At 39.7% G+C, this 26238-nt stretch overlaps 2 long non-coding RNA genes across 2 annotated transcripts in view; both read left to right on the top strand.

The window, feature by feature from the left end:
- Positions 1–335: 335 nt before the first annotated feature.
- Positions 336–26238, top strand: part of LOC123480514 (uncharacterized) — a 52121-nt gene continuing 26218 nt past the window's right edge. Inside the window, exons 1-2 of the long non-coding RNA XR_006656551.3 lie at positions 336–652; positions 5299–5383. This is a non-coding gene — a long non-coding RNA (uncharacterized lncRNA). The remainder of the gene's footprint in view (positions 653–5298; positions 5384–26238) is intronic.
- Positions 11094–15448, top strand: LOC123480516 (uncharacterized). Its single transcript, XR_006656552.3, has 3 exons — positions 11094–11196; positions 12751–12811; positions 14671–15448. It is a non-coding gene; the product is annotated as an uncharacterized lncRNA (long non-coding RNA).

The following is a 26238-nucleotide window of genomic DNA, read 5'->3' on the forward strand; positions in this document are numbered from 1 at the left end:
AAAATCAGGACCACTGAACCTTTCTTACAAGGATGTAAAGGATGTAAATTATGTGTTCAAATCAGCTGTTAATCCCACAAAATTAAGATTCTCCCTCTCCCTGTTGTTTGCCCAATGTCCTCCCCCTTATCAGACAGAGTGGATGAGTGACACTACAAAAGAACCTTCTTGTTTCTCTGGTTGGGCAACACAGGTTGATCAAACACTGAAGAGACCTTGACCAACGTCTCTTTTATCTTTGACCTTTAACTCCGGTTCTTTCAGCCCCAGCACTGACCTCCTCAGGCTTGGTTCTTAAACTAAACCAGATGCTTTTAATTTGGGGGTTTCCTGTGCCTTCCTCTTTGGGTTTCCTGGGCTTTCCTTCAGTAATTGATCCTAACAACCTGGAATCTTGCCCATTTCCTTTTGTCTGTGTGTGTGAAATAATATGGTCCTGAAATAGTAGATATAAGGCTGTTTATGTTCTCTTCTCTTTTATTTCTCCCCTTCACTGCTCTCTTCCCTCTCTGGATTCTGCCTGGTTACCCTCTCTGCTCTACTCTCCACCCCCAGACCCTGAGCATTTGCACAGTCTTTATTGTCCACCCCTGGCAGAAGTCTGCGGGTCAACTGTGGAATGCAGCGGCATTGGCCAGAGCGGCAGGCCCAGGTAATTATGAATATGACCGCTCTACTCAGGCTGGAAAATGGCAGGATATACTGAATAAAACGACAAAAGTTAAAGTGTGTTTTTAAAAATGTGTAAGAGAAAGGGTTAAATGAAAATAGATTGTCTCAGAGAAAAAACACGTTTACAAAAACAATCAATGAAAGTAAATGAGTTGCTAAGCTCCTATAAGTTTATATTTAGAAGAGAAAAAGGATGAGTGGAAAGGAGACTAGAAGCTGGGATTTGTTGGGAGAATGGAGATAAGAGCACAAGGAAGTAAGGAAAATAAAAATGGGTAAGGAGAAGAAGGAAGGGGAAGTTTAGGTAACTGGAATACAGGATGCAAATGAAATGCTGAGAAAATAAGAAATAAAAAATGAAAAAAGAAAAATATTAGTATAATGCATAAGGAAAAGAATAAGAAATAACAAGGGAAGAATGGAAGACGACAGAAGAGGTACATTTCAGCAAAGGCCACATCTGGCCACTGCTTTCTAGTGAACAGATTTCAATAATTATGGCAGTGTTTTTATGCCTCCTTTCGGAAGTCAGTATGATGGAGTGGAAAAGATTTGGCCTCAAAGAAAAATTATACTCTAGTCTTTCTTCTTATTGTCTAGTTGAATGATCACTGATAGGTCATTTTACCTATTTTGTTCCCAAGGTAAACTAAAAGCCTATTGATGGCCTTTTTGCTCTCTGAAAAGATGTGACTACTTACTCTTAAATACATTTTAGTTAAAATGATTAATCAGTAGTCAACTTGGGAATGTTAATTCTAAATGCCCATATTTATTCATACACTTAAGTTTTTACTGCAATTTACTCACATTTTAATTTTCTTGTATATCCATTTTTATATCCCCCGACGAATATGATAACACATGAAAATACCGGTAGGAAGACTTGTTCTGCTTAAACTGTCTAAATCTGTGACAACAAGAGAATGTGCTAAATTATTTTTACAATGTTAGTGTGAGATGGCTCATTTTAGTAGTTCCTTGAACTATTGCACAAATGTGTTCTTGTAAAGCCTGAAAGACAGTGAAGGCTGTAGGTTGATTGCCCAGTCCAGATACAATGGAGAGGCTCAATGCTTTTAGGTTCAACTAACAGAAAATCCAGCTAAACAGTGGCTTACACATGTGGCATGTCTGAGAGTTGGCAGTTGTTGAAATGTCCTCAGCTATAAAATGGGATCACCGGGAGTCTGACTCTCCATCCTTCCACTTTGCCATCCTTATGTACTTGTTGTCTAATGGTTGCAAGACAGCTGCCGCATCCCCAGGCATTATGTCTTTACATCTCTATCGCACGCAGGAAGGGGTAAGCTGCTGCGTCTTCCTTTTACGGCTAGCAGAGAAAGGCCAGGGACCAAACCATTAACGGGAGGGAATGAGATTATTAGGAATGGCCCAGACCAATCATGACTTATCCCTGTGGCTAAGTCGGGATCCTTCATTGGTGGAAATCAGAAAATTTGTGCCCTCCTCCCACTACAAAATCATGTTTCTTTTAGTAGGGAGGAAAGGAACAATGACCATTAGGTGGGCAGACAGATTTGTGACATCTGAGAGACCTACATGGGCACACTCTAGAGAAGGTGTTTAATTGTTCAGGTGTTAGTAGTTCAAGATGTATCATTTGGGTAGGATTTTGAATTAATGTATAAGTACTTTCTTTTTAAAAACTGAAAAACACTGTAGATCACAGTTTGAATGTGCCATCTGAGAATGATTATGAGACTGGAAGGCTGGGTAAAATCATAGGATTGCAACTAATAAGTAATCGCTACAAAGAGAAACTGAAGGCAGGGTGAGCACTCTACTTAAGTAACTCACTCCTGTTACAAAGCAGTAGTTAAGTCCTCCTTATATCGCTTTTTTACATATTTCCCCCTCTCTACATTTTTCCCAATATTTACTTCATCTTTAATCCTATTTCTGCACTGATTTTTCCCACCTTTATTTGTCTACTAATTACATTTCGGTTTTGTTTCATTGTTTAGATTTTCTGACTCACTATCTACTTTGTTTTAATATTAACTATGCAGGGCTGCACATTTAATACTTATAACAGCTTAATGGTATTCTCCCATATCTTCTTTAGCCTCTTTCATATGTATGCTCAAACAGCTGGCTCTTCTGCTGCTGGAGCCAGGTTTTCTCACTGACTTTTATCACCCGGGCTTCCTCACCAACACACACTTTCATGCTCTCCATTCTTTCTCTTTACAGATATATGAGGCCAATGTTGTACCTTAATTCAGAAGTAAGTGCAGCAAACAAAACCATGTATTTCTCTTTCATCAAACTAGACCTATGTGTCAATCCTTCTCTCTGCTCACCTTGAACCCTTTCATTTTATTAAATTCCAGTCTCTTCTTCCACATTCACACACTTAATCCTGTACCTTGGTAATTCTTTTCTCTTCATTCTTTGCCTCTTCACCCAGCTAGCTACCACATAGAGGTGCTCGAGCAAAGAATGCATGAGAGCATAACCGAATTGGCTCCCTTGCCCACAGCATACCCTGTGGGGAGAGGCAAGCCTTGGAACATCTGGTGCACCTCCCCCCTTTGCATACAGAGACCAGAAGCGAGAGGACAGAAGGCTAGACGTTTAGTATTAGGCACCTTGGAACCAGTATAGGGTCGAGTGGAAATAGCTCCTTTTACCAGAGGCTGTTTCTAACTGGAGTTAAGGAAATAAAATAAATAAATAAATTAGGACCTCACAGATTTTAAAGAAGATTATTTCTTTATCTACTCCCCCACTGGTCCATGCCATAAAAACAAGACTGGGAGGATTCAACCAAGAGGGAAAAGTTAGCACAAATCCGGTGAGCCCAAGGTATATAAAATAGCAACCATGTCAATTTAGTGATGGAAATGAATTGCTCGTTTCTCTAAAAGGAACTACTATTAACTAGGTAGCTAACATATGCCAGGTACTGTGACTTTATACTTAATCTCATGTTTAATTTAATCCTCCATTGAATCGAATCCTCCATTGCACTTCATTGTTCCTGACATCTACATAATAAAATTATAACAGATCTCTTCTTTATTATCATCGAATAGCAAGGTTTCATTAAAAGGGAGCAAACACAGGGTATTTGTTAATTTACTTAACCTATTTATATAGTTTGTAGAAATATTCATTAAAGAAAGCAAGGCACACAAAGATGCATTAAACGAATTATCTATAAAGTTACCATGAGCATGTTTTTAAAATATGAAATTAAAGTGAAAGAATGCTTAGACAAATTGACTAAGCAGTGTTAAATGGTTCAAAACCGGTAAAATTTTAATGGTAACCTATTCAAATCTATAATTTTCTGAAATTGGTTGGAATGGCTAAAACAAAATTGGAATGAACTGGCCTTAACCCAATGAGTTATACATGTATTTACCTGATAACATAGAAAAACTTTAGAGTAGGTGTTCAAATTCTCTGCATCCTGAGTCATCCCTGCTTTAAGTGCCAACTGTGAGACTCTGCATACCCCTGTGGTGGTCCAGTGGGAGCAGCTTTGACAAGGGGATGGCAGTGTAACTGCTAGGCAGCCTGTCTCTGTCCTCTGACCCCTGTCTGGACTCTGGTTCCTATCTTATCTTGCTGCCTGCATCACAGCTTTCCTCTGGCACAGGCGTGCTTGGCTCTCGGTGTTTACTTGTGTACACCTATCCCTGACTCTGAAGTTTAACTCCTGCCTAGTCCTCATGCCAGCTTGGGTACCATAACTTGTGAAATAGTGCCACTGGTGATATTTGACACAGAGACCACGTGCCTCTCAGTGTAAAGATCAAAGCACACCCCAGGTCGGACCTAGTGCTGGCTGAAAAGGCAGGGCTGTATCAGCAAACACAGTGACCGGTTTGTGTGCTTTCCCAAGGCTGCGACTGGCAATTTAAAAATAAGCTGTGCTATTAGAAATTGGAATAGCTAGTGACAAAGACACTAGCACATTAGGAGGCTGCTGAAAAACATTTGTGGCTTGTTTTCAGATAAATCACCTTTAAAGAATTTATCAGCCTGAAGAAGCTGGGCTATTTTGGTAATTATAACCTGAAAGACACCTACGGGCTAATTTGATGCCTCGGAGCTGAATCAAATAGGAAAAGGTTTTGTACACTAACGGTCAAAGTTCCAATAGCATGAGAATATTAGGGATTAAAATCTATAGTCCTGGAGTATTGTAGCTGCCTTGCATTTACCGAGTGAGTACAGAGGACTCAGCGGGTGGAGAGAGAAATGCTTTTTACTGGTAGCTTCATAGAAAAAGTGTTGGATTTTATTGTCTATTCTGGAGAAATAGTTTGTGTTTGGGGACTCTTTTTTTTTTTTTAAACCAATATCCTCCACTGATTCAAATTATAAAGAAGTGTTACTGAGAAGCTCATGTTACCTGAGAAAAGACTTTAGTAGAACAGACTGTGACTTTCAATGATTTGTAACATTTTAATTTACAATTGATATATTTTTTGTGGCTGCAAGAGTAGTGTTCAGGTAACGTAATAATAATCATTACTCTGGGCCAGATATCTTGCTACATCGGGTACTGTGAAAGGAGCTTCACGGATATCATATCATTCAGTCTTCCCCACAACCCAATAATGTAGTTATTTTATTCCTTTTTTACAGGTGAGGTCATTGATTCATGAAAATATTAAAGAGCTTTCCTGAGCTCCCACAGCTAATAAGGAACAGAGGCTAGATTCAGACCCAGGTATGTGTTATTCTATCTGCAAAAGGAAATAATAACTAAGTCACCGAGTAATTGTGAAGATTAAATAAAACTATGTGTAAGGAGGTGTTCTGTGAGCTTTTAAACTACTATGCAACTGTTAGGTGTTGTTAATGTTGACAGGTTTTAGAATAAGCTACCAACCACCCTTTGCCTTTGGACAACTTCTTAGAAGTACTGAGGTATATTCCTACACACCACAGCCTCAAACTGGGTAGATGAACTAGGAGAGGTACTTGAAGCCGACAAAAAGATACCTCTGGACCATGGTCGTGATGCCGAAAGATAATGCTTTGCATGGCGATAAGCGGGAAGAGACGTGGGGACTGCAAAGATTGGGGGATGCAAACATCACTTGGGAGAAGGCTGCTTGCTTCAACTTTAGGCTCACTAATTAGTTTTACAGAAAAGCAGCTGCATTACACTGCCCAGGGGGTCAACAGCTTCACATTTTTCACTCCACCCTTATGACAGTCAAATTATCTGAAGGCAAATAAATATCAGTGGCTTTTTTTCCTAGAAAGCAAGTGTCAGACCCATTGGAGTAGTCCTTTCCATTCACTTCCATATGCCACATGTTTTCCACATCTACATTTACAGCTATAGATACTGCACATGACAACCACTGGTACTTGTAACCATCAACTCTCAAATCCTTTCTAAAAGTGGTATCATGCCCTGCGTGATGTGCTCGAGATGACAGGAAAGCACAGAGTTTATTACAGAAATGCTTTCCACTGAACAGAATTAAGATGTTAAAACTCTGCTTTTAAACTCAGTTTCTGGAAATATATTTAATTAGTGTTAAACAATTGTCTGCAGTTAAGATTTTTATATATACTTCATGCACTTAACAACTCTGGGCATTATTATCCTTATAAGGTTTTGATTTTTTTTGAGAATGCAGCGCCAGGAAAATGTTATCTATCCTCAGAGGAACTGATATTCACTCTCCTTAATGAAAACCAAATATATGTTACCTCATTTTTCCCTTCATGCCCTGGCTTCTAGGAACCTTAGATTCTAATGTTATGAATATTTATGGCTTTTATATCAACCTTTATAGTTAGCATGCTTTCCCTCTTTTCTTTGTTCTAATTTTCTAGTTCTGTTTTATCAGCCTCCAGTGATTATAGTATATTTTTATATTCTTCAAATGTTTTGAAAGAGAGAATGAGAAGATAAATGAATGAATGGTTTGGCTATTATTACCTTTATTTTAGAGGTAGGTAAAGTTGCCTAAGCAAAGTTATAAAGCTCATGAGTGGCAAGCTAAGGCTTCATCCCAAGCTTCTTGATTTTAAATCTTAGGTTGATTCCAGAATGATGCATCCCTTGAGAATAAGGTGAGCTAAGATTTTACTGAATTAATGCCTTGCTTCAAGGAGTAAAACTATCACATTTTCTACCCAAAGTTGTGCAAATCCATATTGTTGCCTCCACTACCTTCTTGAGAATCCTGGCACTCTAAAAAAAGAAGAAAAAGCAAAGGAAGACTACTCTTTGGCATTCCCGGATGCCTCACACATTCAGTTAGGAGATTGTCCATGTTAAAAAAAATGGGAGGGTGGTGGAATTGTGGAACATTAATGTGGCTACTATACATATTCCCTCCCATTTCATCTCCATAGGAGGTGAAACTGTTTCTTTCTAAACAGTTCACACATCTTTATCTATTGAGATATTGCAGCAGCTGCCACCTGGTTCTCCCTGCAGCTCCGCATCAATTTTTCTCTTTGTTGGAAAGACGATATAAAAAGTCAATGCATTATTTATAGTAGTTATTTTCATCATTATATATTCGTAATAATAGAAAGGTAGAAGTAGAGTATAATATAATAGAATGGGAAGAAAATCATCCATAGTAACTTCAGAGGCATTCATAGGAAATGTTCAGCTACTAAAAAAGAAACACCCCCAAACAAAAAACAAACACTGGATCTTAAAATACCATGTAAGCCACCCACATCCGCAAGGCCTTATTTCTGCTATTTATTTGTCCAAAGCAATAGAACAAGTATAAAATAGAACCTGCAGGAGGTTCTCAATTCCCACCATGTTACAGGGCTTCTAATGAAGTTATTTTCTCTGAGAGTGAGCAAAACTTCTGCTGCTTAGCTCACCATCCTAATGAGGCCAAGACGTAGTGTTCCCCTCTGACGTAACTTCCGTCCATTGCATAACCAAGCACTATACCACTGACCTCAGCCAACTGGCTCTCAAGTAGATGTTTTTAGTTACAAGGAAAACTTGTTGAGAAAATGTAGGAAGATCAAGCTAAATTTATCACCCTCATGAAACATACCTGTGTACACATGTACACATGCCCACATTCTTTACTGGCATGTGCTCCTGGTACTGTCTTCACCTACCAAGGAAAGTCCACACCTACATATTTTATATGGCAAGACACTAACCCTTAGGTTCCCCATGTGTGATAAGAGATATCTGGACTGGATAGCACAGAAGATCTTTATCAGTTAGGAGTCTTGCAGGTAGAAGTAACAGAAAACCTGACTCAACATGTCTTAAACACTAATAAAAATATATAATCCTGTATAATAAGAAGACTAGAGGCTCTTATTTGGTGGCCTGAAGGCCAGTTAACTTATTGGTTCAACAATATTATGATGGTAACTGAGGTTCTTTCCATCTTTTGGCTCTGCTGTGCTCCTGTTGACGTAGCCTCAGTCCCACTCCCTTCGTGGCCACCGAGTGTGGGCACAGTTCCAGATATTGTATGCATGCATAACAAAGTCAAATGGACAAAAAGACTCTTTATTTCCTATGAATCTTTGATTGGTTGTAATAAAATCTTTTTCTGAAACTATCCAGCAAGTTTCACCTAATGTTTTATTGGCCAGAACTGCATCCCATGCCGTTCCCTATACCACAAGCAAAGGGAATAGATGACTGTGGTAGACTAAATGAAGTCAAGGAGAGAATGGGCTACCTGAACAAAATTGTAGCCCTGTTAAAATGTAGGAAACAGGGGAACTGGTGGCTGCTCAGGTCTACCCTTCACCCAATCAACATTTAAACATATACCCATTCACACTTGGTAAAAAGTGTTCACATCTATATAAAATATGCCCACCACATCCCTAAAGGGAGACAGCCCAAAGTCTCATCAGTCAGTGCACCCAATTCCAAACCCAGAATTTCTGGGCTTTGTCTTATTATTATTTTTTTTATTCTCACCTGAGGACAGTTTTTTCGTTGCTTTTTTTAGAGAGAGAGGAAGGAAGAGAGAGAAATATCGATGTGAGAGAAAAGTATCTATTGGTTGCCTCCTGTACACGACTGAACCAGGGATTGCATGCACCCGTACCGGGGACTGCATGTACTGGGACCAGGGATCATATGCTCCTGGACCAAGATAAACCCACAACCTAGGTATGTGCCCTGACTGGGAGTGGAACCCATAATCTTTAGGTTACTGGATGATGCTCCAAGCAACTTTGAGCTACATTGGCCGATTCTGGTCTTTTATCTTTAACTTCTTCCATCATAGTCTGTGCACATATGGCTAAAAACAAATGTTCAGCACTAGCATATCTAATTACAGTAGAATAAATTATCTCTTTAACCCCCAAGCCCCCCCCCACAATCAACTACAATTCTGAAAAGGAAATAATATAAACAACTGACAGCAGTCACTGGTCCGTTGCACTTACATTCCGTTAGATGAGAGCAGCAAGGACTCCTATACTAGCAGTAGGGATACTCGGCCACCCCATTGAACAGCCCTAGTTCTGCTCTCAGAAATGGTCATTCTTTTCTTTGTCGTGCCAGATATGCTTAGCTGCTCTCCAGTACCTGCTTCTTCTTCCTCCTAGGCACACTGCTGGGCCACTTCTCCCAGCCTTCCCTGCACTTTATTGTAACCATGTTGACCGAGTTCCAGCCCACAGAATATTAGTGGAAGTGCCACGCAGCCCTCCCAGGCTGATGAAACAACAGCACGTGTGTTTGAGTCTTTTGTCCTTCTTCCAGCTCACTGAAGTGGAGATACCTGATGAGATAAGGTTTATACGATTGTGTTGAATATGGTCAAACCTCTTTCAGCCTGGATCCTTGCATTATGGCACAGATAAAGGCTGTGCCTTCTACCTCTTGACTTGCTTGGTCCTGTTTTGTAAATAAGAATAACAGTTCCATTTTGTATAAGATGTTTAAGTATTGGGTCTATTTGTTATGGCAGTCATCCTCTCCAGACCAACATAATTCTCCTTTATGGCAACACTGGAGATACACATTGGGGAAAATGCTCTTTCTGAGGGCTGGGCAGCTTTTGTATTCTATATCCTGTTGGTGGGAGGTAAGGAGCTCAGGGAATTGCCTTAGTGACCGAGTAGCCGCAGGCCATTGTTTATTAACCTTGGGCTTTCTTTGGTAATATAATTCCTGTAAGAACTCAGTAGGCTTCAGGTGCCTCCAGTCAACTCCGTGGGCTAATAACACGGCCAATGATCTTTTCTAGAAATAGACTGTGAGCCTGAGAATTCCTGACTCCATGCCAGGGGCTTCTGCATGATGCCAGTCCTCCTAGACCTCAGATTAATGACCTCTGCCCTGAGGCAATTTAAAACAATAACCTTGGGTGGGAAGGCAATACCCATAATCCAATCTTGGCCATCTGGGTTTTTCAATTTGTCGGGCAGAAACGACTTTATAAAAAATGTTTAAGAGGGGACTGGAAGATTAAGCTTGTCTTTTGGCTCAAATTTATCTCCTACTGCTGAATCTCCTTTCTCCCTCTTTAAGATAGTCCATCCTTAGTCTTAACTTGTTTCTTTCCCATGGACCCTCACTAAAAGCCATCCATTGATGTTACTACCATTTCCTGCAATACCAAAGCCTCCCTAGGCCCATGACCTGTGTTCAAGAGCAATAGATAGTGTAACCTATTGCTTCACAACCTCATAAAAAGAGTCACTAACTCCCTAATCAGGTTCCTCACTACCATGTACAGTACCTCCACCATTGCCCAACCCCTCATTTTAGGCCCTGTCACTTTCAGCACCCCACCTCTGCATCAAAATCTATATCAGTAGGATTTTTATTTGCTAGAATAAGAATCCAAATCTATCAGATTTAACAAGAAATTGAATTTACTGAAAGGACACTAGGAGGGATTCATGTGTGGCTGAAAAACCAGGACCAGAGGGTGTGCAGTGAGGAAGAGTGGAAAAAATCACACTTAAACTGGCTGGGTAAGAACACAGCTTCCACTGCCTCTAAGCACAGTGCGCTGCAGCTTGAACTGCTGGGGCCACCAGTCCGGAGCACAGGGTGCTGCTATTGCCACCTCCACTAACACTGCTCTGAGAAATTCATCTTGCTGCCATAGCCCCCACCCCAAGAACTACTTTTATGCCATTCCATACTCCAGATCCCAGCTAAAAGTCTGGGAAGTTGGCTCTCATTGGCTGAGTTTAGGACTCATGCATGCTTTTGACTTGCAAGGGAGGCTGGAAGAAAGGAGCTAGCACGAGTTTCTAACTCTCATTCACATAATGGGAACTCCCTCAGGTAGAGAAGTGGTTCAAACACAGGGCAGCCAGAAAGACAATTATTCCCTGTAGTGCTTTAAAGCAACTTGAAAATGTGCTATCAAAACTAACAGAAAGTTAAAACCTACAGTTCATATTAATTCTTCAACAAACATTTTTTGTTCTTCCCATGTTTCAGACACAATAATTAGCGAATTTTCTGATCTTTCATGGCTTGGAGAGTGAGCCTCCATTTCCTGGATCCTACCTCAGAATGGTGGTGCCAGGAGCATCCCCAAGGTGAGCCTCAATCCGGGCCTTAGCATATCCCTTCAAAAGCTTAAGTCGTCCCCCTTATTGGGGGCTTCAGGAGCTAAGGACCTGGAAGCTTTGTCATTTTAGTTCCAATCCACCAGGGTTAGAGTTTCTTTAAAGACACAACAACTTCTCAACAATGCTCACTTATGAGCCCAGAACAAAGGCCACAGGAGGCTCCCATGCCCTGTCCTAGGACATACCTGAAACTCAGCCTGAGCCAGTCCTCAAAGCTCTCATTCCCGGCATTTCCTTCAAGTCTTGATACCTCATAACCCATCATCCTTGTTAAAATGAGAACACCTCTGGCATTCTATTCTCTTCCTGCATTTTATACTGATAGCTTTCTGCGTTTCCTCTCCACCTGCCAGCCTACTACTGCTCAACTTACTTGCAATATTTTGCATTGTCAAGAAATCCCATTTCATAATGAAGAAAAATTCCATCATCTTAATCATCTTCACAGAAGACTTATTACAGCTTCTTGATTCGATTTGAAGCTGGTTTTCTCCCAAGAATACAATTTATTTTAGCCCTTGCAGCGAAAACTAATCATTCCTCCTTTCAGTATTAGGCTTTGGTACCTGTGTGTGAGTGATATTGAGGGGGAGAGAATCCTCAGGGATGTTCCAAAGCAGTGCTCCCCCAACACTGTGTAAATACTGCCTGTCTTATGAGAGTTAAACTATTCAGCTTGACCACCCTCTATGCCTCCCATAGATGGTCATCTACAAACACAGAGAACCCATCATTGGGCTTACATTCTTCATTTCTACCCCTACAGCTCAACATTCAAGCCTCATGGTGCTTTGTCCTCCTCCCCTCAATAACTGGCAATCTCATTCCGCTCCATACCCGACGGCTCAGGGAGGTCCTCATTCCCAGGGATTGCTCTGCCACTGAAACCTTCAATGAAGATTTCCCATTTCTTCATCAGTCTCCTTCTAGCACGTTTGCCCATTACCCTGCCACACTGGCTCTTGACTGCACTGAGATACTTAGATGCTTAATCCCTTGATCTTTCTTCCAGCTTTGTAGGTCTCTTCCAGTTTTCATCTTTTCCACATCTAATCTAAACTCAGGACTCTGATAACTTATTTTCTCATCATACTCTCCATTCTCTTGCCTCATTTTATTTACACCTTTTCCTCCCTCTCAGCTCCCCAGGAAAACCCATGCTTTGTATCAATCTATTTTGTGGGTCATTCCACCTACATTCACACATTAGGTGCTTAATAAATATGAATTAATTGAGTTTAGTCGATGTATTGCAAAGTTGCACTTGCTACGTTAGATGTTATTTTTACCTCAGATGACTGCAGAGCTGAATCTGTTACAATCAAGTTCCCATATAGCCACTTCTAAAGAATCTTCCTTGAGCTCTCTCTAACAGTACATTAATACCAATGTTCAGCTACCAAAAATCTAATTTATTTGAGGTGAATTAAGTGCACTTATAAGTAATTCAACATTTTTAGAAACTTCTCTATTCTAGGATGTGGAAAGAATGTATAAAGCATAATAATTGACTCTCCACAGGATCGGGGCACCTAAAGAGCTCATAGAATTGAAGCTGAATCTTGAACTTTGAATAGATCTGGTAGGTGAAATGCACGGGGAATTTCAGGCAAAATTATATGCAAACTCAGAAGGTGTAGAAGTGTATGGCGTGTTTGAGGAAGGGCTGAAGAAAGCACACCACATTTTCTAAGTGCCTATTTTTGCCAGTCTTGCATAACGTACTTTAAATACATTACCTACCAAGCAGTTCAGTGAACTTGAAAATAGGGAACCTGGGAGGAAAAAGGTGATGGAAGTTGGTAAGATGAGATTGGAAGGTTAGCATATTGCAGGGTTCTGAAAGACCTTATATGAAATAAAAAGTTTTTAGTTTTATCTATAGGTAATGGAAAGTTATCTTAGGATCTGAAGTAGGAAACAGTGTGACCCTATGTGCATTTTTGGAGGATCACTGATGACGCTAAGTAGAAATAACCCAAGATGTTTGATGACATGAGCCACATCTATCGATATCATTACTCTTTCTCCAGGATCCGTTGTTGTACTTGACATTCGAGAGAGTTGCTGCATGTGTGAATACATGAATGAGACTGAGAGTAGAGAGAGTAAGGAGGAGGCTTTTGCAAATAGTTCACGTGAGGAAAGTCTGAGCTAAGGGCCGTGGAGGTGCACTTTCTTCTTTCTCTAAGAAAAGAAGAGAGGCTAGAAAGACTTGGGGGAAATGGAATTTGTCATTTAAAAGGGGGAGGAAAATTCAAGACATAAAAAGATTTGATGACAGGTAATTCACTTTGGTCTTGTAATAATAATTCCTACCCCAGAGAATTTTCTATTATCAAATGTTAATGAGCTAATGTATGCAATACATTATATGAATGAATGAAATACACTTGAGGATTATGTTTGACTTCAAGTGACAGAAACTTCTAAAACCTAGGTTTAAATACATTAAGGCTTTTATTTTAGCATAAAAAGTTAGAGTCAGGTGGTCCAGGACTGGCATAGGAATCTACAATGCCACCAGGGTGCTAGCTCCCTCTAGTTTTCACCCTGCCATTTTCCTTAACACACGTGCTGAAGGCCGAATGTCGCTGCCTCCCAAATTTACATGTTGAATCCTAATGACTGATGGAATGGTATTCGGAGGCGGGGCCTTTGGGAAGTGATTAAGTCACAAGCACAGGGCACTCATGGATGGCACTGGTGCCACACTGGGGCCTCTCCACTTCTAACATGTGAGGATACAGCAAGTTTGCAGTGTGCAACCCGGAAGAGGGCTCTCAGGAGAATCTGACCATGTTGGCACTCTGATCTTGGGCTTCTAGCCCTCAGAACTGTGAGCAATAAATTTCTGCTATTCGTGAGCCACCCCATCTATGGTATTTTGTAATAGCAGCCTGAAAGGACCAAGACAGTTTGGCTTCCACCTCACAGCCAACAACAAGTGTTGGGCACATATTCCATGAAGGACCAAGGGGAGGACACCAAAGGGTGTGCACTGTCCGATTGTATCCCCCTGAGTGTTCTCCCCAAAGCTCTGCCCACTGGGCTGTTGCTTCATCACACTGTACCCTGGTACTACTATGGCGGGGAAAATAGATTTCTCATTACACACATTGCAAGCCAGGGAACAACAGCAATAAATCAGGGCTCTCTCAAGAGAAAAAAGGGCTGAGCACATGTAAGCAGGCAACTGTGAGCAGTGTCTGCCATTGCATGTCACAAAGAGGTGATAGGCCTTGATCATTTTGACCATCTCCGCCGTAGAAAGACCAGGTGTTTTCTTTGTGCTTCTTTGTGGTACTCCAAGAATAAAGCGTTCAGGTTGATATTAAATGTCAGAAAATGGAATGGGGATGTCACAGAAGAAAAGGTAATCTACCTGTGAAATTGTTCATGTATTAATAGAAACTTGTTTTTGTTGTCTCACCTCCTTAGTTCTTGAAGACACAATTTTCCTGTCTCTGCACACAACTCAATCTGCTGAAACGGAGCCCAGGACAGCCCTTTTGTCTGTGAGAGTTCTCCCATTTGACCCTCTCCAGTTCTAGAATTTTTCTTGCAGTACCTTGTGCCCTAGTAACCCAGTGGGAGTACTGATATCACATTTTTGTGCCACCCCTAGTTTTACTAAAATTTTGTAATCTGCTACTCTTTAGGTATCCAGTTTCTTCTTCTTTTTTAAAAATACCACCTCTGCCTTATCATTAGAAGATGACACTATAGTTACTATATACAGTCAGTTGGCAGTCAACAAGCATTCACTGTGTCAGTACGTGCCTACTGTGTTCCATGTACTATAAACTGCTGTAGCCCTTCGAGCCTTCCTTCTTTTGGGCACGACCCAAACCTAGGCTTCCAGCCAAATCCATCAGCCTACCAGTGAAGTCCCTCCTGCCAAAGGCTTTGGATTTCATGACCCACAAACTGCTGGTTGTGAAAAAGAGAAAGGCAAGAAAGCCTCATGTATGTAGTGAGAGCCCATTTGGAGGCTGAGATATATGCCTACTAGCAGAGATGAATGAAACCTGGGACGGCTCACATATGCATTCAACACGATTGGTTCTATTGGTCCTGCAGGAGAGATGGTTTCTGCTCTGAAAGTAGGTGTTAAGGAAGGTGCTGTTACCTATATATAACTGCCCTTTTTGAGCACCAGTGTCATTTCTTACCCGTCCTCCTGTTAGTATGAAGTGAAATGCAGAAATAAAATGATTTAAATGAATGTAGCCACACAATCTTGCCTGGAGATGTACTGAAAAAATTAGGCTATACGTCAGGGGAAAGATTTTTACCCATTCGGTCAGTAATTTAACTTCTCCCTGACCTCCATTTAAAGACATACTGACGCCGTGATTCTTCTGCCAGCCAGTTAAATTCTAGTCTTTCAATGGTTTATGGAACACAGGTTCTTTATGAAGATCAGCACTGGAGAACAGCATATACCACGCGGCTAGAAAACTGACAGCTTTATCCCTCATGCTTGTGTCAGTGAATGCATAGGGGTTTTAACTCAAAATTGCTTTAAGATGTTCTAAGCAACGAGACTGCAGGTATACAATCTCTCTTTTCCAGACAGACCCCCAATCAGCATCTGGTAATGGTGCATGATTACATAATTAACTTGTACTTAAAAGAAGGAGAAAGTTTCTTACCGATGTCAGAAAGAAATGGCTTATAGGGAAACTATTCCGTTAAAGGCCAGAGCATAAAGAAGTACTACAGTTGTAACAAGTCAGAAAGAAAATGACAGAGATATCTTTACAAATCATTTGTGTGCCTATTGAAGACTTTCTGGCCCATCCCTTGGCTACTGTTAGAGTTTTGATTAACTGGGCTGTGGAGTTACCATGCAATGTACAGGTTTCCCTATGTAAAATTATTTCAACCTAAAAATCAAACCTAAACTAATACTCAGTGGCTGGTGTCCTTGATTAGGCCAAAAGCCTTAACAAATTACATAGAATATGGCACACGACAGATTGAACTGGCTTGCTGAATCTAGGGAAATGCTTCATCTGATAGTTAATCAATTGAAATGCCTGTAATTGAAAGATTGTGTTACTAATTCTCTTCACAATTTATCTTTTTTTCCTCATCTCTTCTAAATAAAGGCTTAGAAATTCCTGTCTTCGCTAATGAAGTGATGCATTTAACATGTAGCTTTTCTGAAAGGGAGCGGGCTAACTAGCAAAACTCGTAAGGCAGCTGGATCCTACTTCTGAAAATCATCGTTAGGTTTTGTTTTGTAAGTTTTTTTCCCAATCATGGCATATGAAAGATGAAACATATGTGGATAATGTAATGTGAATGATATAAAATAAATTAAGAAATCTAGATGGATATAGGCAAACCTTTTGAGAACACGAAGTTTTGACTCATTTAATGGAAAATAGTCACTGTTATGTTCAGGAATCAGTAGATTTTTGGTGGAGTCCTGTCTCACCTACAGGAATAATAAATTATAAATATAAAACTAAAACATATAATTATTACTCAGAAACTATGCTTCCTTAGCTTATTTAATTTTTTCTACAAAGAAAGCACGGAAGATAAATAAGTGACATGTAGAACATGAAGAATAAACTGTAAGTTTCATCTGACTTTGTATGTGCTACCCAAATTTTAAAAGATGGTCTACCTCTTTGATTTTTTTCATGTCCTTTGGTTATATTAGAACAATAAGTCCTGAAAAATATCCTGAAGGAACATCTAGCCTAAAATAAAAAATGTAGAAATTAATGACAAAAGTGGAAAAGGGCAAAGGACTAAAAATTGAGAAGGACACATATAAGATAACAACCAAATATATGAACATCTTTTTGGGTCTTGATTTTTCTTGACTACACACACTGTGGAAATGTGTCTTTGACATAAGTTTGGAAGTATGAATATGAACTATATTAGATGCTTGAGGAATTGTTATTAATTCTGTTAGGTGGGATAATGTCTATATATATTCCATTTGAACTGTAGATACTTGGGCACATATGTACGAGATCTGTCCAAAAGGTATCCAGCCACATAATATGAACAATAGAGACAATTTTTGAAGAGGATACAAGAAACATTGTACATAGGATAATGACTCCTCAGTCCCCTACAAAGTAGGCCTCACACAGTTCTCCCAATCACCATCAGCCCGGTTGTGTTTTCCTGAATCTCATTGATGGACTGAAATCTCTTACCTTTCAAAGGTGATTTTAGTTTTGGGAAAAGCCAGAAGTTGAATGGCACCAAATCTGGGCTGTAGGGGGGCTGAGTCACCCGGGCGACTTGATGTTTTGTCAAAAAAAAAACTCTGCAAGAGATGTGAGTCATGAGTGGATGCATTGTCGTGATGAAGCTGCCAATCACCAGTTGCCCATAGCTGCAACCTTCCAAATCACCTGAACAGTTTCCATGGAGAATGTTCAAGCTTAAGGCAAAATTTGATGGAGATTCATTGCTCATCTCATTCAGTCATTTGGAATGCAGTGGCCACTCAGAACACATGCTCACTCATCAGCGTCTACTGCCCCTACTGACTAGTACAGTGAGGTTGTCATTGTTCACATATACACATTCCAGTCCACTCTCCTTGGCTGCCAGGTTACATCGATGCCATGCAAAATGTTCTTGTTATATTAATAGTGGCTGGGCTTTTTCTGGACAGACCTTGTATACTTTATTAGGGATGGGTAGCTGAGTGAGGAGTACGAAGATGCTTTCTTACACAATCCTTCCTGCTTCTATTTATGTTTGAAAATTTTCCACAATAAAAATTATAATCTAAATTCACTGCCTTAAAAGGAGCAACAATACAAATTGAAAACTGCCTTTTCTGTATTAATTATTACTTTAAGCATTCATAACAAAGAAGCTATTTTAGAGTTATCCACATACAGCTAGAGTCACCTTTGTCTAGGAGTAATTTTTTTTTCTCTGTCCACAGTTGCAGAGAATCAAAAGGCAGGATGGTCGCAGTGTTATTACGCAGGTTTAAATCAGTTCAAGTAGTCAGTCTACTAACACCACATATCTAATGGTCTGCCCTGGGCTACAATGATCCTGGGGAGGCAGCAGGACTTACTTCACTTTCTGTTACCTCTGTGGGGGTGGGGGTGGGGCTGGGGCTAGGAATGCCTTTCAGTCACCTTTAGTGGAAGGGAGTTTAGGGGGAGGAATGCCTGGGAACAGGAGCCCCTCCATGTCATTACCATTCCCGATGGAAATCAGGAATCCCCTTCAACTGCTTTGGACAGTGCATGAGGGAAGCAAGAACAATCTTAGTTTTGCTGTTAGCAAGGTACAGGGAGAACTGTTCCTGGCATCTCATACTGACACAAGTGATAAATTTCCTTATAGAAACCAGTACATTCCTTCCAGAAAACAGTAATAGATATTACACGGAGAAGCACGAGGAACAGGCATATGTCAGATAATTTTGAGAACTGTTTGGTTCAATATATTAAACATTTTTTCCATGTAAAGTAATATGTGTACAACAGCTTAATACATATGACAAATTTTAGAAGCATGTGTGGGGGACTAAACGCAGCAATTCCCTAACTGTTTTGACCACTAACTCCTTTTTCCAAGAACACCATGTGAGACAAGCATTTCTTGGAACACACTTTGGAAAATGCTGCCCTTGATCAAACCATTTTCAACTCAGGCCTCAAGTGTTCAGTGGGCTCTTAACCTCAGGATCTCTTTCTTTCTGAGCCTACCACAGTCATACTAAAGTTCTTCTGTACATTGACTTACTAAATAGCAGCGATTTATTGAATGTCGACTATGCCCCTTCTCGGCTTGGAGGTGGAGGTAGGAAGCTGAGCAAGACATGCTTCCCTGCCCTCGAAAAGTCCCGACTCTACCAGAGGAGCCAGACCCAATGCAAATGATCAAGTTAAGTGTTCACAAGTCATTTGAACATGGCACTCAGCTATGATGGCACCAAGAAAGGTGACAATGTATCCCGAGGGCAGGAAAACATCCTCTGCACAAGCTGGAGCTGCCACTCACGGGCTGCCTATCTGCTATCCATGCCCTGCCTCCCCACAGTCCTCTTATTTCTGCTTGGAAGATGCCTGTGTTTCCTGAGAAGCTGAAACCAGTGTTAATCTAGTCTGAACAAGGACAAGTTCAGAAGCAGCAAATAGCCTGAGCCAGTCCAGTGAGAATGACTCTCAGAAATTACTCCTGGAATGTTGTGACCCTTAATTCTTGCCTCCTGATATACTGCAGCCATTTCTGCTACTCTGGGAGAAACCGGCCTAAACAAAGTAGGGTGCAGAGGAGGGCAGAGCTGAAAGAGCCACCAGGAAATGAGCCAAAGACTTTGGATGGCGTACATTAAAGCCAACCCCGCCTGTACGCTTTTCAGTTCTCTGAGTGACAAATTTCTTTTATTGCTTAAGCCAATTTGTCTTAGGTTTTCTGTTTCTTGCACTTGAAATATCCTGTGATATAATCCCATGCCCATGCATTTGTCTTGTCACTCTCTCCAGTGAAAATAGCCATCTTTCCACTGACCTAGGCCCGAGTCAGGTTCTACTACCACCCTGTAACCCTCCTGGATCAGCTGAGCTCATACTGCTCTCTCCCGTTTACCACTTATTTGTACTATGTTCACTTAGCACTTAATACCTCTGTGTTAACACACACACACACACACTCATGTGTACGTCATATCATAGACTATAAACTTTTTGAAAATAGAGATTATATAACTTGTTACATTATACAAAATAATGTACTCTATAAACATTGTTGAATAAATATTAAACTCACACATTATACCTCATTTCCTGCCATCCTTAGCACAATGCCTAACACACAGCAGAATCACAAGAGTTGTCCCCATTTCACTTCTCAGCTGCTGTGCCTTCTTGCATTACCTGTAATTCCTTCCAGGTAGGAGTGATCAGTCCCCCTCTTACTCACCCGTAACATCATCGCAGCTACCACATTTTGCTTTCGTTTATTTCTGCAGCTCTTCCCCTGCTAGACCGTGCACATGAAGACTATACTGTTCTATCTCTGTTTCCCTAGCACCTTATCAGTTACAGAGTGGCTACTCAATAGAACTTATTAAATATAAGAGAGAGTAAATTCATTTATTTCTAGTTATTACACTGGTAGCTAAAATATCTACACAATTCCAATTGATATTATAGTCCTTATTAGTTGAAGCACATTACAGACATATATAAATATATAGAGCAAGCTAAGTGGTTCAATGGGCTTAAGCAGTATGTTTTCTTTCATTCATTCAGAGGCAAATCATATTAGTTCAAGAATAATCTTATCAGAAAAACTATGTCAAAGTTTAGTGCTTGATAGTAATTATTTCTATGTCTGGGTGACAACCTATACTAACACCACTTTCCTTACTGTGATAAAATGAATTGTATTAAATCAAAGAATCTATATACAAAGTAGAAGAAAAACAAGTATTAAAAAATCCCTTTGAAGCACCATGACCCTTTGATAAACATTGAGTGCGCCCACTGTGAAAGCCAGCATATCAAATGCCGTGAGTGATTTGCTCTAGGAGATAACGTTTCATTGAGGGAGCACAGTAGCAAAAAAGCCCAACCTTCCGGCAAGCTTTGTTTGTTTTCTCCATTCCCAAGTCTTCCTGACTTGTCATACATCTGCATCTATCCAGACTCTACTTTCTGGGCCTTTTTGTCTTTCCTGTTGCCCTCAAATCTCTGCTGCCTGAAATGTTTCTTTTCTAAGTGTTTCCATCTTCCCCAGCCATGTTACTCCTCACAAGTTTTCTTTGCACATTGCTCAGAAGAAACTTACGTGTTCTTTCCTGAATCAGAAAACAATTTTCTTCTGCTTATTGTAACCACCAAACAGTGCCTCCATTCCCCATTTCAGGAGAATTTTAAATAAAGAAAATATTTCCACTAAAAATATATTTGGAAACGATTTCACAGGCATTTATACTGCATTCTAATATAAAAGCAGCAGGTATTAACATAGGGCATGCTATTCAAGGTGTGATGCATGGACCATCAGGCTCAGTATCACCTGGGAGCTTGACAGAAATACAGATTCTCAGGCTCCACCTTAGACCTGTCGAATCAGAACCTACATTGAACATGCTATACAGGTGACTCAATGTGGAATAATGTTCAGAACACACTAAATATAAGCATAATAAAAGGCTTTTAGATACCAAAATTTTGTAGTAGAATTGCTGACAAATTTTTATTCTTTATGTTGTACTTTCTAAGCTTTCTGCCAAGACAAGCTTTAACAAATATTATTTGAAAAGGTAATTAAAATATAGTCTCAGTCAGCTTAGAGCTCACAAACCTATAGGGAAGACAAACTCCTCTGAAAGCCCAGAAATGAGTGTGGCTAGCGCAGTATGGTAAACCAGGAGAGGCTTTAGCTTCCCCACACTATATAAAAAAAAAAGAGTATAATATTCCCACTTGACTACCTCCCAGGGATGCTGCAATATTTAACACTGTTATTTATGGAACACAGTAATATACTTCGAGAAAAAAAAAACTGTGTAAAGAACATTCTGACAAGTAATATTTTGATGAGCATTACTTCTAGCAAATACTTTCTCCACTACAAAATGTTAAAAAGCATGTGGAGATAAACCGTAACTACTGGAGACTTGGTAATTTTGCACGCAAACTTGGTGCGACCCTCAGCAGGCTCAGGGTCGCATCCACAGAGGCCACAATGCACAGGGCAGAGACACCCAGTACTCGGTAGCACAATAACCAGTAGAATTCTATTGACCAGTTGTAGGCCTATGCAGAAATAAAACATATTTTTATTGATTCTGTTTTAAAACAATATTTAACTTTGCAATCAGTTTCTAATGTAAAAAAATTGTACTGTTCATCTAAAAAATGTAATTTTTTTCTTTGCTAAAAGGATTGAAGATTGAATATTTTACTATTGAAGTAGAAGGTTGGCACTAATTTTACATAATGATTTGACATAAACACTTTACCACCCAAAAGTATGTATTAAGTGCCTCTTTAATCAACTGGGAGTGATTTAGGTACATACGGCCTACTTACTAGGAACGTGTCTACTCTGTGGTGTTTATCCTTATACGCTAGTCCAGGTCGGGTGAGATGGAGTCAGGCTTCCCAATAAAGTCTGCATGCGTGCCAGTATTTTCTTTAAGCTATGTTGAGAAACAAACTATAAAAAATAACGTTTTGTTATAAACAATATTAACTTAGGTTAAATTTTGTCAAAAACTACATTGTTATAAAATATATATATAGTTATAAAATCTAACACACTGTAACAAAATAGATATTTGTTCCTGTTTCATCAATAATATACTAAGACATTTCTTACAGAGGTCCTTCTCACCGCCAAATGCTTTTACATCGTCCCAGAATTTATAGCAATATACTTTAGAAATTACAGAGCTCCCCACCCCCAAACAACAAGTGAGGTCAAGGCAGGGTGAGGCTGGCATATACAGAAATTAGCAAAGCAGTAAACGTTTCAGTCAATCAACAGTACTTATTTCTGAATTGATCAGCAACAACTTGGAGTGTAGTAACTCTATGGACAGGTTATTATGCATTGTACATTGACAGGCTTAGTTTAGGGCCAGAAACCTGGGCTGTTGCACAGAACAGTGGGAAGAGGCAGCAAGGGTCAAATAACAGCCTTGGAACTTTTAGCTGGGGATGGTGCTAACACTGGCCAGACTAATGACTTTGACTTGTAAGACCTCTTAACTTCGCTGTAGGTCATCTGGAGTTCTGCAGCCAGAACAGTGGTGAGCTAAAATTGTTACTATAACTGAGACTAATGAAGTACTTTAAAGTAGTGAGGTTTTGAAATTGTATCCTTTAAATGTGCAATCATTTAGCAGACTCTTCCAGAAAAAGAACAGAACTAATAACTCAGAAACACAATCTTGATGATCATCTTTTCAAAAAGTTTTTTTTAGGAGATAGATAGATAGGTAGATAGATATAGGAAACTGCAATGTTTTAAGATTGATAACAGCTTCTTTTGCTGGTGTATGCCCATTTTAATCTGTGGCAATTGTAATATATTTCACTTAAAACTTTGTAAGCTCAATTCTTCTTACTTAGCCACCTTTCCTGTTCCCAGATGTTTATATGAGGCTATGAACCTAGCCAAAGCCCTGTTTTCAGAAATAATAGAATGGATGGGTGGGTCCTGGGCCAAAGTTCTTCCCAGAAGACTAAGCAGTAGCCCTAGATTCTGAGATAGCTTGAGGCAAAGTGGCTGGAAATTCTCAGAAGGATGATGAATTGGAGACCAGAAGCATCCTGAGGCTCAGAGACACCCCATCCAGGTCATGCTGGGCGGTGAGGACACTGGCTCTGTCACCCCTTATGGTGGGGGGTAGGCAAAGCAGTTAATTTTTGCTTTCCTCCAATCCTTCTGTTTACCTCCATGATTTTTTAAAAAAGTGTTTTTAGTTGTTTATTTAAACTATGTTTTACTTAAATTTAAAAAGAATAGTTACAACATGTAGTGCTTACTATGTGCTAACCATGGTATTTTGCTTATATATCAACTCATTTAATATCAACTGATTCTATAAGCTATGTACTTTCCCCTTTCACAGGGGAGGAAACTGCGGCACAGAGAAGTGAAATCACTTGCTCATGGAAACAGCTAGTAGGTAGCAGAGCTGGGATTTGAACCCAAGAGTTAAGGTGACTGATCTAGTGCTCCTAATTCCTGCCCTCTACTGCTTCACTGTGTAGGTCTACTGAATGAGATATCACACAAAAAATATAAAACATCAGACCTGTGCACAGAAGATGCTAACAAATTTCAGCTCTCCTCATGTAAAAATGTTGATGCATAGGCTTCCTTTTAAGGAGGGCAGACTCCACTGTTGCTCAGAGATTAAGATCATACCCTTAGCAGTTAGTCACCTCGCCATCCTTTGCTAGCTGTGTGGCCATGGTCAAGCTACATAGCTTCTGTGTGCCTGGTGCCCTCATTTGTCAAATGTGACACCAAGAGGAGGTAGGGTTCTCAGAGTTTGCTGTGAGGTTGAATGAGATATCATGTAAAGTTCTTGCACAACTCTCAGCACGTAGTAGCCACTCATGAAACTCTGTTGTTGTTATTAGAGAGCCTATATGGACTGATTTAATGCCCAGCATTCCGTTGGGAAACTAGCAGACAGTCAGTAAATATTTCACGACTAAAACAGCCATATAATTTAATTTGCCCAAGTGTGGTTTTCTGCGGGGATGACTGCGGGCTAGGGAGATGGTATAATATTTTCCTGCGCCCTGAAGGGTGCCAGGATGATTCAGCAAACCCTCATACTGGCATTTGACAGTGATACGCTAAGCTGCTTGGGCACCGTCTGACTTTGATGTGATCCCAACTCTGACACGTTTTCACGGTTTTAGATACTGACAAACTCAAGCCAGGTCAGTCCCAAGGTGCTAAGTAAGTATTGTTGCAGATTGGGGTGCAGCCAGAAGAAAACAGTTATTTAACATTTGCTCACTAAGTGCAATACATGTGGCTTTCTAATGTCTAGACCTTACTAAATGTCATGTATGACTTTAAAAAAGCCTATATAACAAACATAATGTTTACAACACTCTCCCTTTGAGGTAGCATGAATTCTGTGAAGAGTTTTGATGTTTTGTATACTTAATTCTTAGATAATTTGTGTATGACTATGTTTATTAGTGTAGTCTGTTCATGCTGTCATTTATTCACCTAACAAATACTTATTAACAACCTACTGTATGCCAGGCACTGTTCTAGGAGTTGAGGACACAGTTGTAAACAAAATAGATAAAAATTATATCAACCAACAGAAAATTTACATTAGAATGATATTCTTTCAATGTAACAATACTGTCCTAAAAATACCATGAAGTTGATAATCAAATTTATAACCAGAACATCTAAGTCCCACAATCTTTACTTGGTTGTAAATATAACTGAAACATGCCATTGTTTCTTTTAAAAATATGTATCTATGAAACTGTTGCTCAATTGTTATGCCTATCAAAACATGATGGTAAAATCTGGGAAATTTAACAGAGGCCTGTTCCTCGAAACCAGCATTTTGAATATTATTTTCCATGAACCATTAATAGGTATTCAGCTTAAAAGCAAAAAGTGACTTTCTTACATAAATAACTGGAAGTACGTCGGTGCATCACGAGTATCCTGGCACGGAAAATGTACTCAGTGCTTGTCGAACCTGTTTGATCGCAGGACCCCTTTTCCTGGTGGATCTCTTTTGTCGGACAATTGCCTGACTAAACACATTTTGGAAAGAATTTGCTGAGCCTCCTCCATAATTTATCTTCATGGAATAAAGGAATTATAGAAAATGGTAGGCTCATAGAAAAGAAAATCAAAAAACCAATTTTTCATCTTGTTTTGTAAGATGAACAACGGGACAATAAAAGGATCAATAGCTTCCCTTCCTAAGTAACATCCATACCTGACACATGTTCTACATGCTAGAGTTTCACACCTTTTTTGCTTCATGTGTGCAAAGTATTCCACTCAAAAGATGAGCCATAAGTGATTGAACTGGTACACTATTGATTAACAGTATTATTTTCAGTACTTTGCTATTGCAAAGATTGTTACAAAGAGTAACCTTGTAGTAACCATAAATTCACATGCCTGAGAATATATCTCTATATGCACTCCTGAAATGTAGTTTTGAGTCAAAAGTATGTGCATTAGTAACTTCACAGATATTGTCAAATTACCTTCCACAGGAGTTATACCAATACATACACTACGAACAATACATACAAGTGCTTCTTTTGCCTATCCCCATGACAACAGTGTACCATATCATAGAATAGTGTAAATTTGGGATTTATCCCTTGAAGAAGCAATAATTTTTTAGTTGAAAACACTTATATAGAAATCATTCAAGAATATATTGCCTACTTCCCTTGCCTTCTTGCACAACTTATATTCGAGTTAATCCTCCCAATCTTTCCTTGATGTTTGGCTGTCATCATTATGAACACA

Source organism: Desmodus rotundus, chromosome 13 (genome assembly GCF_022682495.2).
Source record: "Desmodus rotundus isolate HL8 chromosome 13, HLdesRot8A.1, whole genome shotgun sequence".
In the NCBI taxonomy this organism is placed as follows: Eukaryota; Metazoa; Chordata; class Mammalia; order Chiroptera; family Phyllostomidae; genus Desmodus; species Desmodus rotundus.